Raw genomic sequence first — 13834 nt, 5'->3', positions numbered from 1 at the left:
TGGATAGCCCTGGGATCAAAATCAAACACAAGCATATATAGATGCTACTTTAGTAATACTTATCACAAATTGAGTTCTACTATAATTATCAATCATAACTTTTAACATATAAGATTATGTAGTCTTAAATTTAAAAGAGTTTTTAGAATACCTGTCACTACAACATTTGATGCCTCTACATCCTATTGAGTCATAGCATAGATGCAGCCCTGGATCTTCTACTTTTAACATCCTCCTTGCCTTTAGGTTGGCCCTGATAAGAAGTCAATATATCTAAAGTAGTCTAAGCAGGTGGTGGTTTGAATGCATTCTAGTCCAAAATCATAGTCACGATCTACTAAAGGGCAAGTAATTTTGTTCAAATCCAATTCATGAGAAGAGTCCAAGCTACTGATATCAAGAGTTCTGACGATCGGGGCAATCCACAGCCTTATAGACTTAGTGATTATAATCAAAATAAGCTTAAAAAAACTAGCGACAGTCCTGCTCCAACTAGAGCCATCTATGTCTACCACATTAAGAATCCTTCTTTGGTTGATCCTCGTTGTTCTTTTGATAAGTTCCTTCCCACTTTGACTGATTGTTGAAGAAACCACCAAATCTTGACATTTTTTTTATTACTGCTCCCTTTCCTACTATATGTTATCAACCTCCTATTCTACTATTTTGGTTATAATGACTATCTTTTGATAAGAGACCAACTATCTTGGTCTCACTCCAATATGGATCCTAGGCTTCAGTCTTTTTTAAATCTCGAGGCCTTAATGCCCTCAATCAAGATTTATGGACTCGATGCCAGAACCCATGTCAGCCAACTAGCAGTATGGGTCAGTATGGATCTATACCAAACCAAACCGGTGCAAACCAACACAAGCAAAGAAACCAAACCAAGAAGAAGAAAAGAAAGACAGAGAGAGGGGGGGAGAAAGAAAAGGAGAGAGGAGAAGAATCGGAGAGGCCACCGAACAGCCACCGACTATCCGTCATGGCCACTGGATGGCGTACTCCATGCCTGTGGTGCTGTTGGATGGCAAACCTATTCTTAACTTCATTATTTTTAATTTTTTAAAAAAAATAAAAAATAAAGCCAGCAAATCCATTATTAGCTTCACTATTTATCAATATTTTTAAAAAAATACGCTGAAGGAATAGGGTCGGTCACCCTCTTCCATAATTGTACTTTGCTCGCATGATTTCTGCCACTCGATGGCCACAGCAACCATCCAACAAACTCCAATAGCCCCTCCATTAGCTGCACCTCCCTCCGGTATGTCACTCCTCCTTTCTCTCTCTTTCATGCTTGTTTAAAAGTTCTATCGGGCGACACCAAGTTGCAAGACTTTTGCGGCCCTCCAACAGCCACAACAGGCCATTGCCGGCCTTCAATGGCATCGTGTTCCCTCTCCCTCTCCTCCTCTCTCTCTTCCTTTCTTTCCCTCTCTTTCTCTCTTCCTTCTGTGGTGTACCATTCTCCTCGGTTGAACCATCTCGGTTCCCCACTAGTCTAGCTCAGTATGGGGTGTACGGGCCGATTTAGGTCAATACGAAATTCACAGCCCTCAATAGCCACAAGTTCTAGAGCAAAGTGGGATGGCTCTAAAAATTTGGTCTCATACTTGGCCACCATCATGTTCCCTTGAGTCAGTCTTATAAATTCACTTTTTTTTTTAAATTTGAGACTCTTGAGAAAATATATGTCCATAAAGTTTTGATGGAAGGTGTCCTGAGTAATTGGTCCATCAATCTCCTACTGTCGCTTGATAGCTTCTCCCTATTCAAATGCTTCTCTCCACAATTGATAAGCAACAAAGCAAGCCTTTTTCGGATCGATTGCACTCCATACTGGCAAATGCCTTTTCTATCTCCTTGAGCTACTTTAGTGACTTGGTAGGATTAGTGGGGCCTTCAAAAATAGATTGTGCCAACCTCTTAAATTCTCCTCTCCCTCATTCCAGCCTTGAAAATTAACTACCTTTATTTCTCTTCTACTCCATCTACTATACACGTTCAATTAGGGCTTGTATGATTTATCATTCATGCTTCAGCCCTTGAAGGTTTTGTAGTCCCTTGATTGTTGTTTGAGGCATGAAGGACATCGTCCTGCTGGTGAAGAGGGCTAGCTGCTTGGCTTTTATCCTACTCTGGTGATAGAGTGCGAGCTATCTTGGAGGCATTAGCAGCTCAGGAGGCACCGATTGCTTGTGATGCACTAGCAGCAGCCTGAGATATGTGATCAGCTTGAGAAATGCTAGTTATTCGAGAGGCATCATGAGTTCGGGAGGAACTAGGAGTTTGGGAGGTACATCCATTGTGATAAGTGTGGAGCATATTCCTCATATAAGAATCCTCTACAATATCAGACAACCTTCTAGATCAAGATAAAGCCATCACAACCTATTTCATAAGAAGGAATCAAATCTAATACAATCATTGATTATTTTATGATTAATGATTAGAATCATCCAATCATAATCTAAATTCTACCTCACTCTTACTAACCTAAACTATAGGATCTTAAACCTAAGTTCTAATACCACTTAATAGGTCATGCCCCAACCCCATGGCCCTAGTCAGGCATGAAATAAATGGCCGCACATCCCTACCTTCACATTCTTACATATTCATATAAATCTCAGGTAGTGATAATGAAAACAAACCTCTAAAACATTTATTCAATAAAAATAGTTCACCAATGTCTAATAAGGATGATTAACATAAAATCCAAATCAATATTTATTCAAACAAATAAAACTAAGAAAATGTCATCTAAAGTCCTATGCTCCTTATTGGTTGGTTCCAAGCCCTACTTGCTCTTCTAGATATGAAAAAAATAGAAAAAGAGAGTGAGCTTTATAGGCTTAGTAAACTCCTAATATCTCTGAGTGATTAAGTATAATATAAAAATTTATTCAAACATAATAATATAACAATACTTATAAACATATAGCAACATAATTTTCTTTATCCAAAGCATGCCATGCACAAGAATAAAATAAAAAATTCTCTATGTTTGGTGACTATGGCCACGATCAATCCTGCAACAAGATCTGAAAGAAACTAGCCCTTGAATCAAAACATGTGATCCATTAGCATACTCTAGGGATCAGCTCTAACTAGCTAGACCCAAAAGAGAATTAGCACTGATTCAAATAGCCATAATTAACTTCATAATAGGGAAAAGAGACTATTTCTAAAACAAACATGTAATATATCAGTATGTGCCAGCAATCAACCTCGACTGACTAGACCCAAAAGGATTAGCTCTACTAACGATCAGTCCCGACTGGTTAAGTTTGGAAGAAATAAATTTCTAACATATAGCCAATGATCAGTTCCATTAGCTAAAGCTAAATCATAGTCAATTAGAGAGTTTTCTCATGATTTTTTAAAAATTAATTTCTCATCACATAAACATACTATTCTCATATCAATATCAGTTAAACTTTTTCATAGTCTGTAAACTAGAAACCAATTTCCATTCAAAAGCTTACACAAGTGTAATACAATGCAACATTAGAGTAGAGGGATCATTTTATTCAAAATTTTATGACCATACGAGGTGACACTATACTTGATCCATATTTTTTTATTTATTTTTTAAGCTACATATTTTTCCAAACTTTCTAATTTTTAAATATTTTAATAAATTTTTGTATAAATATTAATTTGGAAATGCATTCATAAAAAATTTTAGAGATAAATAGAACTTACTGTTGATCAGATCTGAAATTTATGATCTTCGATTCATAGTCTGATCTTTAGACCAGTGCTCCTTCGATATTGAAAGCTCTACCACAAGTAATTTATACTTTTATTAACCTTCAATTTGAGAAAAATTAGGATGAAGATACAGACTCTTAGTTTAGCCCCGATCTGGACCTAATTATAGGCCCAATCTACATAGTCTGAACCAGTAATGGAAAAAATCTAAACCTAACCAATTTACCTTTTTTCCTTCTCTCTCTCTTTCTCTCTCTTCTTTCCAAGCCACAACAAGGGTTCTCCCCGTGGCATAGAGGAACCAAGAGGAGAGGTGGCACACTCGAGGTGGTTGGGCAATGGTGGCATGGCCGAAGTGGCCAGACAGTGGTGGCGCAATCAAGGTGGTTGGCAGCTCAATCACATACAAGGAAGCCGAGAGAGCAGAGAAGGAAAGGGGTGTTGCCCTTTACTGCCTTGGCCAAAAAAGAAGACAAGGGAAGGAAGGAACCTCATTAGAGATGGCAGCAGCCATGGGTTGTGGCCAATAGTGCTTGATTCTGGTGGAGAAAAGACCAACCAATCTGAGAATAGGGGAAGAAAAATCAAAAAATCAATTGCTTTTGATAAGGAGAAATGGGATTTAAGTGGTAACGGTGTTTGGCTACAGCGGCTCGGTGACTGTCGGAAGAGAGGAAGAGGGAGTGGAAGGTGGTAGGGGCTTCAATGGTGGATTGATCGAAAGAGGGATAGGGTTTAAATATGAAAGGATTTGGAAGGGATAAAGTCAACCTAACACCCACCATTCGTCAGTTGCAGTAGCCTCCAAAGGCCACCAGCCATTCCACTGGCCCGCAATGAGTGCATTGGCCACCGTTAGGTGGCCCTATCTCTCACAACAAGAGATCATAACAAGGGATCACAATTTCTCTTATTCTAATCTTTTTTTTTTTTGAATTTTGTACTGGAGTCAGCAAGACTTGTCGATTTCAGCCTAAAACAGGCCTAATTGGTCAGGCTTCATATAGTACTAGCACTTGAAGCCACAATATTAGCAAGAACTATTGCAAAGTCTTTCTTCAGCCTCATGGGGAGCTGGTTGGCACCAACAGTGAAAAGGTCCTTCATGAGAGGAGGGTGCCTGCTTGGATTAGTATCTTGGCACTTGTTCCATATGATGAGATCTGGTTCAATGCCTTAGGAGCAGTCTCTCTTGCTTGCTTGCTCTCACTTCTCATGATATCAACCAGTGCTGAGCCTATAGTTTGGGCAACAATACTTTCACATCGTTGCTTAAAACAAGCTCCCCAAGGTATGCAGCCATAGAAAGCTATGTTTCAGGTGAACCTACAAATTTTTTCATGGCACTCAATGAGGTGAATATTTTGCAAAATTTGGTTCAGCAACATTTTGTATATCCAAAATTCACAAGATGCAAAAATCACTGATGTATTGCACTTAGGGAGGCTTTCAAATATTACCTCCATACTGCAAAGATGTACTGATATATTCAAACCCCAATAGATTTTAGGGTTTTTTATATGTATACCCTCCTAAATAGTCTAATTTGTATGAATATCCTTTCAAAATTGATATCTATATGTATACCCTCATAAAAAAAAAAAATTGCATGTGTACCCACATCATCTAACATCGTTAAAAATTAATGGCTTAAAATTAAAATAACTAAAATACTGTTATGCATAGATATGCAAAAGAAAAATCTATAAGGGTATATATGTAAATAGTAATTTATGAGGATATTCACGTAAATTTGAATGTTTGAAAGGATATCAATGCAAAAAATGTAAATTAAAATTTTTTATGTGTAATACACCTCTCTTAGTTTGTTAATTCTTTTTTTATTCTAATGCAAAAAAATTAACATGCACAACTAAAATAATGAATATACTTAATTTATTGATTTTTTTACATAGATAAAAAAAAAATTATTAAATGATAGATCAAAATTATTATATCTAAAAAATAGACAGATCTTAACCATCTATATTTGCTCTAATATATAATAATATGCTATTGGAAAAAATATCTAAATATGATATTAGTTGGATAGCTTGTACATTTGCACAGAATGGATATAATTATGGATTTGGACATTATATAATAATAAAAATTTATAATCTTATTATATTTTATTTTTAAAAAATTTATCAAAAATATTTTTATGAAATATATAAGATATATCATGTTATTATAAGATGGACATAGTCATCCCATCTTGCCTAGAAATAAAATATAATATAGTATTCAAATATATAAAATATTATATAATATCATCATTATGTTATTATATTATATAATATATTACTACAATGTAAAGTAAGTGGGCCCAACTCCATCTAGATGAAATAGATAAAAATTAAGTTAAGATTTTTTGTATGTATATCTTTTTAAATATTCAAATTTGCATGAATATCCTTATAAAATTGCTATTTACATATATTCCTTATAAAATTTTTTTATAGATCAACCCATAAGGGTATTTTAGTTATTTAAATTTTAAACTTTTAATTTTTTTAATGGCATTAAATGATGTGGGTACATATATAAAAAAATAAAGATATATATGTAAAATAAGAGAGAGAGATTTTTTGTTTTAAATTTCTTTTCTTTGTTGCTTGTACATTGCGTGTGGAGACTAACTATAGAAGAGATATATGAATAATGCATAATTTGTCAATGCAAGGGTAGGATACTTCCATAAAAGGGTAATAAGTTATCAGACATCCTCACATCTATTCTTTTTAATTTTTATAGTAACATCAAGGGTTTTCTGCATGTATGTCCTCCTAAACATTCAAATTTATGTGAATATCCTTTTAAAATTGATATTTTACATATATACCCTTATAAAATACTGGTTTTGTATGTATATTTTTTTTTTAATTTTTGCATATGTACCTACATCATGTAATACTATTAAAAAATTAATAGTTTAAAATTTAAATGATTAAAAAAATATCCTTATGGGTAGATGTGTAAAAAAAATTATAGAGATATATATGTAAATAATAATTTTATGAGGATATTCATATAAATTTGAATGGTTAGAAGGATATACATGCAAAAATTTTAATTTAATTTTTATCTATTTTATCTAGATAAATTTGGATCTTTTTACTCTATAATGTAGTAACATATTTATAATATAATAAGATGATGATGATATTATATAATATTTTATATATTAGAATACTATACTATATTTTATTTCTAAACAAGATGGGATGACTATGTCCATCTTATAACAACATGATATATCTTATATTTTATAAAGATATTTTTGATAAAAATTTTTAAAATAAAATATAATAAGATTATAAATTTTTATTGTTATATAATATCCAAATCCATAACTATATCCATTCTGTGCAAATATATAAGCTATCCATCTAATATCATATTTAGATATCTTTCTCAAAAGTATATTATTATACATTAGAGGAAATATGGATAGTGACTGTTATGGGGGTCGTGCCACCTCGCCCTTGATCTTGGGGTGATGGAGATGAAAAGATAACAATAGGTCCATTATAAGAAGCCAAGGGGAAATGATCACACTGGCTCGGACTAACCGACCCTCAAGTCAGGCCTCCGAGTTGACCTCCAACCAACCCCCAGGTCGGGAATCTAATGGTCACCAAAAACAAGGTCCCATGACCCATGATCCTGCTATGGATAAAACTCCAGTGCTTAATTTGAAGATACAAATGAACCTAGTTGTGGTTGATCTACACATCTGCCGTCAATCCTCACATTAGATTATCAGCCTACACCTGACATTACACTCATCATTAGGATGACATCCGAACATCGGACGTGGATCCGAGAAGGGTTCCGATCCAAATGTCACCTACAACCAAGGGATCTATCACCAACCCTTATCTCCAGTAGCACACTCAATAGAACTTTGAGCCATGTCTCCTTCGATCCATGTAGGTTGCCATAAGGCTGACAGGAGACTCCTATGCAGTCCCATCAAGTCACATCACTTATTGTCAAATCATACCACTCCTGATTATGGCTAGCTGCGCACCACATAGAGTCCCATCAAATCATGCCATCCCTAAGGATGACTAGCTGCATGCTATATAAGGTAGCATCAATCACCAGAAAACCAAGTTGGACATTTGAAAATGGTACGATTGGGAAAGAGGTATCATTTCCCACAAATCTCCCTCTTGTGGCTGCTGCCTCTAGAAATAAGGGAAAACAAGGGACCCCCAAGATATGCAAACTCTCATGCACGCTCTTTTTTGCCTATTCTAAATTTCTGACTTGAGCATCGAAGGATCTCTATCGGTACCACCCCCAATCGAAGATTTGTTTTGCAGATCCAGACACCATCATCTTCATCAGACTCCTCCATGCTCCAGTGACTTTGGCCCAGGTCAGAAATCTACCACAACAAATTAGCACTAAAGGAAGGGCTTCGATCGCGTGCAACCCAACTTGAAAGAGAGTGTGCCCCTTCACTGCTTTCCATCGGCCATCAACTCGACAAGGTGGAGGTGGGGCTGCCCAATCATCTACCTCACGCCAACCAGTGGAATGGGAGCAACTGCCCGTGATGGCAGAACCTTATTGATTCAATGACCTGCTCCACCAAATCCAAGTGCAACAGCTCACAGAGTGGCAGCAGCTACCTCAACTCATTCACCTGATAGTATCGTCTCGGCATAGTTGCTAGGACCAACTCTCCATCCCAAAAGATTCCTCTCAAGAAACACACCAATCAGCCTCCCCCGATCGGCAACCACCCTCCCACCATAGGCCCGCCTATGGTGGGCAACAGCAGGAGTACCCTCGCTCATCCAATGGAGACTTGACTCTAGGTTATGCCCCTAGTCAAAGCGGTCACACCTGAGTGGGGAAATCGAGCAAAATATCCACGAGATTGAGTGCTGACTTGTTGAGTTCCAAATAAGTGATAAGGGGAGCAACAACATTTTTGGTTTTAGTTCCCAGCCACCCCTCATCCACTCCATCCTCCAAGAACCAGTCCTGCGTTGGTTTAGGATGCTGGTGGTGGAACCATATGATGGCTCCACCGACCCCCTAGATAACCTAAAGGGCTACAAGACCCTCATGATGGTTGAGGTACTTCGGATGTTCTTCTCTACCTCACCTTCCCTATGATCCAGAAGAAGGCAGTGTGCACCTGATAATCTGGGCTCCAATCAGAATCCATTTCCTCCTTCAAGCAGCTTGGACAGCAATTTGTTGCCCATTTTAGTAACAGCCAAGTCCAACCAAGGACCTCGGACAGCCTATTCTCCCTCCATTAGAAAGAGAATTATTGCACACTATGTGGCATGCTTCAATGTGGCCACATTAGAAGTGCATGATCTGAAACAAGCCATCGTCATGTTGGCTCTAAAGCGAGGCCTCCGCAATGAGTATCTCATCTACTTCCTCGACAAGACATACCCGAGGGACTATACTGACCTCCTAGCCCCATGTTCGTAAGTACATGCAAGCTGAGGAAGGTTGGATTGCATGTCAGGAAGATCAAGCCTTCAATAAAAAGAAGCATGATCGAGAGGGCTCTCGTCTGCCTCAAGCTAAAGCTGGATCCTCCCAATCATCGAAAGCACCGGGGGTGGGGACTTCACCATGGTGCTAAAACAGTTATGCTATTAACTACTCTCCAAGGTCAGATCCTCATGGAGATTGAGGATGAGGCTACCTCCACCAATCTCCACCAATGAAGACCCTCTCAATCCGGTGGAATAGGCAGAAGTATTGTCACTTCTATTGTGGCCACGACCACGACACTGAGGAATGCCTTCAATCAAAGGATGAGATTGAGGTGCTCATCTAAAGAGGCTACCTCAGTAAATACATCCAGGAGTAGCAGGATCAGACATACAAGGAGGGCTTGATGAGGAAATCAATAACAATCGATCGATAGCTAGTGTCATCAACATAATATCCGACTTCGAAGCCACCAGGAGGGCAACAAAAAATCATGCCGAGAGCCAATTGAAGGCCTCGATAGCACACTTGGATGTGGAACTCCAATAATCTTCAAAAATATTGTAGGTAAAAGCTTGTAAATTATTCAATTTTATTAATGAAATTGCTTGTTAAGCTCCTATAGACTTTATACAAGCCGAAGAGGCCAAAGGCAACAATATTGGGGCCAACCCTCTAGGGACTTGATTAGTGCACTAACATGTCATAAAAAGTATTAAAATTATTAATATTTAATCTCTAACTATTTAGTATTTGATACTTCTTATGCTCTTTTTTAGAAATTATTAATCACGAAAATTTATTCATAAACCAAGGTTTCCAACAAATACATACTATCAACCCATCACCCATATTTTTGCGGCCATTAAATCCAAGTTTTAGCCACAGAAATAAGCACATAGGCCAGAAGAAAGCAAGACACGGTCCAACGTGAACACGGCCTAAAGAAGCCCATAGAGCAACGTTCAAGGCCTACAAGCCATGTGGTCCATGCGGGGAGTACCAAAACTAGCATGCGGTCCACACTCGACTCATAGAAAAATCCACACACAAAGGGGCTTGGTCCACATGCGGTGCAAGGGAATAGTCCTACTCGATCTTTCACATGGCTCATGGGGGGCTTCGCGGGAGTGGATTGAAACATGAGCGAGTGCAAGTGTGTGTAGGCGAAAGTGGGTGCAACCAACGAATGGGCACCTGGGCGAGCACATGGGCACAGTCTTCACACGTTCTTGCATGCGGGTGTGGGACTGATCGAGGCAAGGATTCATGCGCTGGTGTGAGCGATTCAAGTGGGTCTATTCAGGTGCAATCATAGGGTGGGTGCAACAAGCTTGGGATGCACAACAAGGGGCAGCTAGGGTTTTGGGATGTCATAACTGAAATAGGAAAGAGGGAGGCATGAGGATTTGAGAGACTATGAGACACCTAAGGTTTGAGGAGGCCTTTAAGTCTATAAAAAGGGAAATGGGGGTACCTAAGAAAGAGAAGGATTGAGGGAGAAAAAGTTGAGAGAAAAATAAGAGAGAAAGAGAGAGGAAGAGGTTGGAGGATTTTCAAGATGACATGAGGAGATTCTGTCGAGAAGATGGAGCCATCAACCAGTGAGAGCCAACCCATGAACAGCTAAATCCACTAGTCTTGGGAGGGGAGAGGAAGTCTTGCAACAACAGAGCAGTTTCATGTTCTATCCTTTCTTATACTTCTTTTATGATATGAATTAATAAAGCTTCTCTTTTATTATATAATTATCTTGTGCACTTTCATTTATGCTTGTGTTAGATCGTAGTTAGAACAATCTTTGCTCTCTAAAGATGCATCGTGATCTACGGATATGGAGCGTACTAAAGAGAGATAGATTGTAAATCTTGTACTTTCTGGAGACATACCATGATCTATAGATACAGAGCGTGTCGAAGAAAGATAGGTGGTTTCTAACTTTGATTTTTTTTTTTTTTTTTACTTTTGATATAAAGCTCTAGAATAGCTTATGCTCGAAGGGATGAGCCATGATCCAAGGATACGGATCATGCTCAAATGGAGATAAGCTATGTCCAAGACTTAATTACAAGCACCTAGTATCATTAAAGAAATATAACTCTATTTTGTGTAGGACCAATTCATAACCCTCTAAGATAATCATTTTCTGCTCGATCCAACTCTTAATATAGTTTGTTCCTAGTTTTTTTTTTTTTTTTGCAACACTTTTAACCCAACGATCTTAACTCTCCTGTAACCACAACTTAGCCCATGGTCCCTATGGATACGATCCTGACTCACTACTATCTACATAGTTTTGAATCAGTAATTAACTTTGATTGCCTACGACAGTAATCAAATTTTGGCACTATTGTCAGGGACCATTAGCATGGTTGTGATTACAAATATATATATATATATATATATATATATATATATATATATATATATATATATTATATATATATATATATGTATATATATATTATATATATATATATATGTATATATATATATATGTATATATATATATATATATATATATATAATTTTAACCTATTTGGACATCTTGTTTTTATTGTATTGTATCTTTTCATAAAATACTTTAAGGGCATAACCTATTAATAAGATAAGATGAGGATTTAATCACCCTTCCTTAGCCCACAAATCACTACCTTTCATTCTGCATTAAACCAAACCTTAATTATAAAATCAATTAGACATCAACCCTTAAGAATTTTGAGCTCAATAGGTCTAGAAACCCTAAGAGTTAGATCGAGTTAGAGTTGGTCAATTCAACTGGTGTCTAGAAAAGTGGTTCAAGGATGAAGTAGCCCTGAAGAGAGGTGATTTTTAATTGGTTCCATTCACTAACTTGACCAATTTAATTAGTATCTAAAGAAAGCAACGAGGGGACCCCCATCGATCTTACACTTTTATGACCAGTTGGTTGGTCGATTTCTGACTTGGAGTTCTCAAAAGCGGCCTTGGAATAGTTAGGAGTTATCTAGATCTAGGTTAACCCTAGGGTAGAGAGTCCATTCTTATTTAACTTGATTGAAATTAACACCAAATATTAACTAATTCTTCTCTCTCTCATAGATTTAGGACTCTTTGGGTTCTCATCTTTAAAATTCTCCTCTCTCTTTCTTCTTTCATCTTCTCTTATCTTCTCCAAAAAAATATATATATATATAATCCTTAATAGACTAGGATTGTCCATCATAAAACTTTTGATTTCATGCTCGATCGACGATCACAACAATCTGAATTACAACCACTAGACGAGGAACTAGAGAAGACCATTAGAACTATCCGATCTAGGAACATGGCACCTAGTGAAGCCAATCCCCCTCGCCTATTAAGGAAGTATTTTGCCCCATCCTTATATACATATTCTCCTTGCATTCAAGCACCTCCCATAGAGGCCACTCAGTATGAGATTAAGTCCAGCATCATTCAAATGCTACCATCATTTTATGAACTTAGTAACGAGGACCCATACAAATATTTGGATGAATTTCTTGAGTTTTGCTCCATAGTTAAAATCCAAAACTTCTCTGATGATGCCCTTACATTGAAACTATTCCAATTCTCACTTAAAGACAAAGCCAAACATTGGCTAAACTCTTTAGATGCAATAATCATTTTGATCTGGGACCAACTTCAGGGAGAGTTTTTCAAAAAGTATTTTCTAATTGAAAAAATGAACCAAATCAAAAAAAACATCACTAGCTTTCCCCAATTGGATAGAGAAATATTTTATGAGACATGGAAAAGATTGAAAGACCTCATACGTAAGTGCCCACTCCATGCAATTCCTAAATGACAACTGATTTTGTATTTCTATGATGGTCCATCAGAGAAACACCGATAGATGGTTGACGCATCATGTGGTGGGACATTTATGCTGAAAAGTGAGTATGAGACTTGGTAGCTATTCGAAATACTTAGTGAAAACTCCCTGCATCACATGTCTGTCACCTTCAGAGAAAAATCCATATTTCCACAAAAGGGAGGAGGAATTTTATGAAGTTGAGAACATCATAGATATCCACAACAAAGTGGATGAGTTGTCCCAAAAACTAGACTGCCTATTCAATGCCAGACACTCATTTACTCCATCCACCCCTATCCAAGATGTTTGTGCATTATGCACAAGCTCTACCTATTTTGTTAGTGATTGCCCAGCCGCACACCTATTTTTTAAGTTTGTTCACGAGTAAGTTCAGCAAGCTCAAGCCAAGCTAGCTTGTAGATCAGGAAATGACCCAAACTCAAACACGTACAATCCAGACTACAAAAACTACCCAAATTTTTTCTGAAAAGCACAACCTATGGTTGGCCCGACTGTACCAAGACCCAACTATCAGGATCCAACATACGGGCAAAGACCATACCATCAGTTCCAAAATGCTCCTCAACCTTCCACCACTGCACATAATTCAACTTTTGAGGAGAAGATATTGCAAGCTCTGAAAGGATTGGAAATGAATACCCAACTCCTCCTTTTCCACATGCAGTCTATCGTCAAGCTAGATATCCAAATAGGTAACTAGCTATAGCTTTTAGTAAAAAGAAGGAGGAAAAAATGCCCAACCAACCCATAAGCAACCTGAAGAGGCAGTACATAGCTGAAAGCTCTAACACCCAAGAA

The 13834-nt window shown here is 37.4% G+C and overlaps 1 non-coding gene and 1 pseudogene across 1 annotated transcript; both read right to left on the bottom strand.

Annotated features, from left to right (window-relative positions):
• LOC105051264 (U-box domain-containing protein 44-like) overlaps positions 1-13834 on the bottom strand; it is a 97705-nt pseudogene that overhangs the window by 51248 nt on the left and 32623 nt on the right.
• On the bottom strand, positions 12891-12996 carry LOC114914531 (small nucleolar RNA R71). The gene has a single exon (XR_003801876.1). It is a non-coding gene; the product is annotated as a small nucleolar RNA R71 (small nucleolar RNA).

This window comes from Elaeis guineensis, chromosome 9 (assembly GCF_000442705.2).
Source record: "Elaeis guineensis isolate ETL-2024a chromosome 9, EG11, whole genome shotgun sequence".
Lineage (NCBI taxonomy): Eukaryota > Viridiplantae > Streptophyta > Magnoliopsida > Arecales > Arecaceae > Elaeis > Elaeis guineensis.
This window is presented reverse-complemented; position numbering and strand designations above follow the sequence as displayed.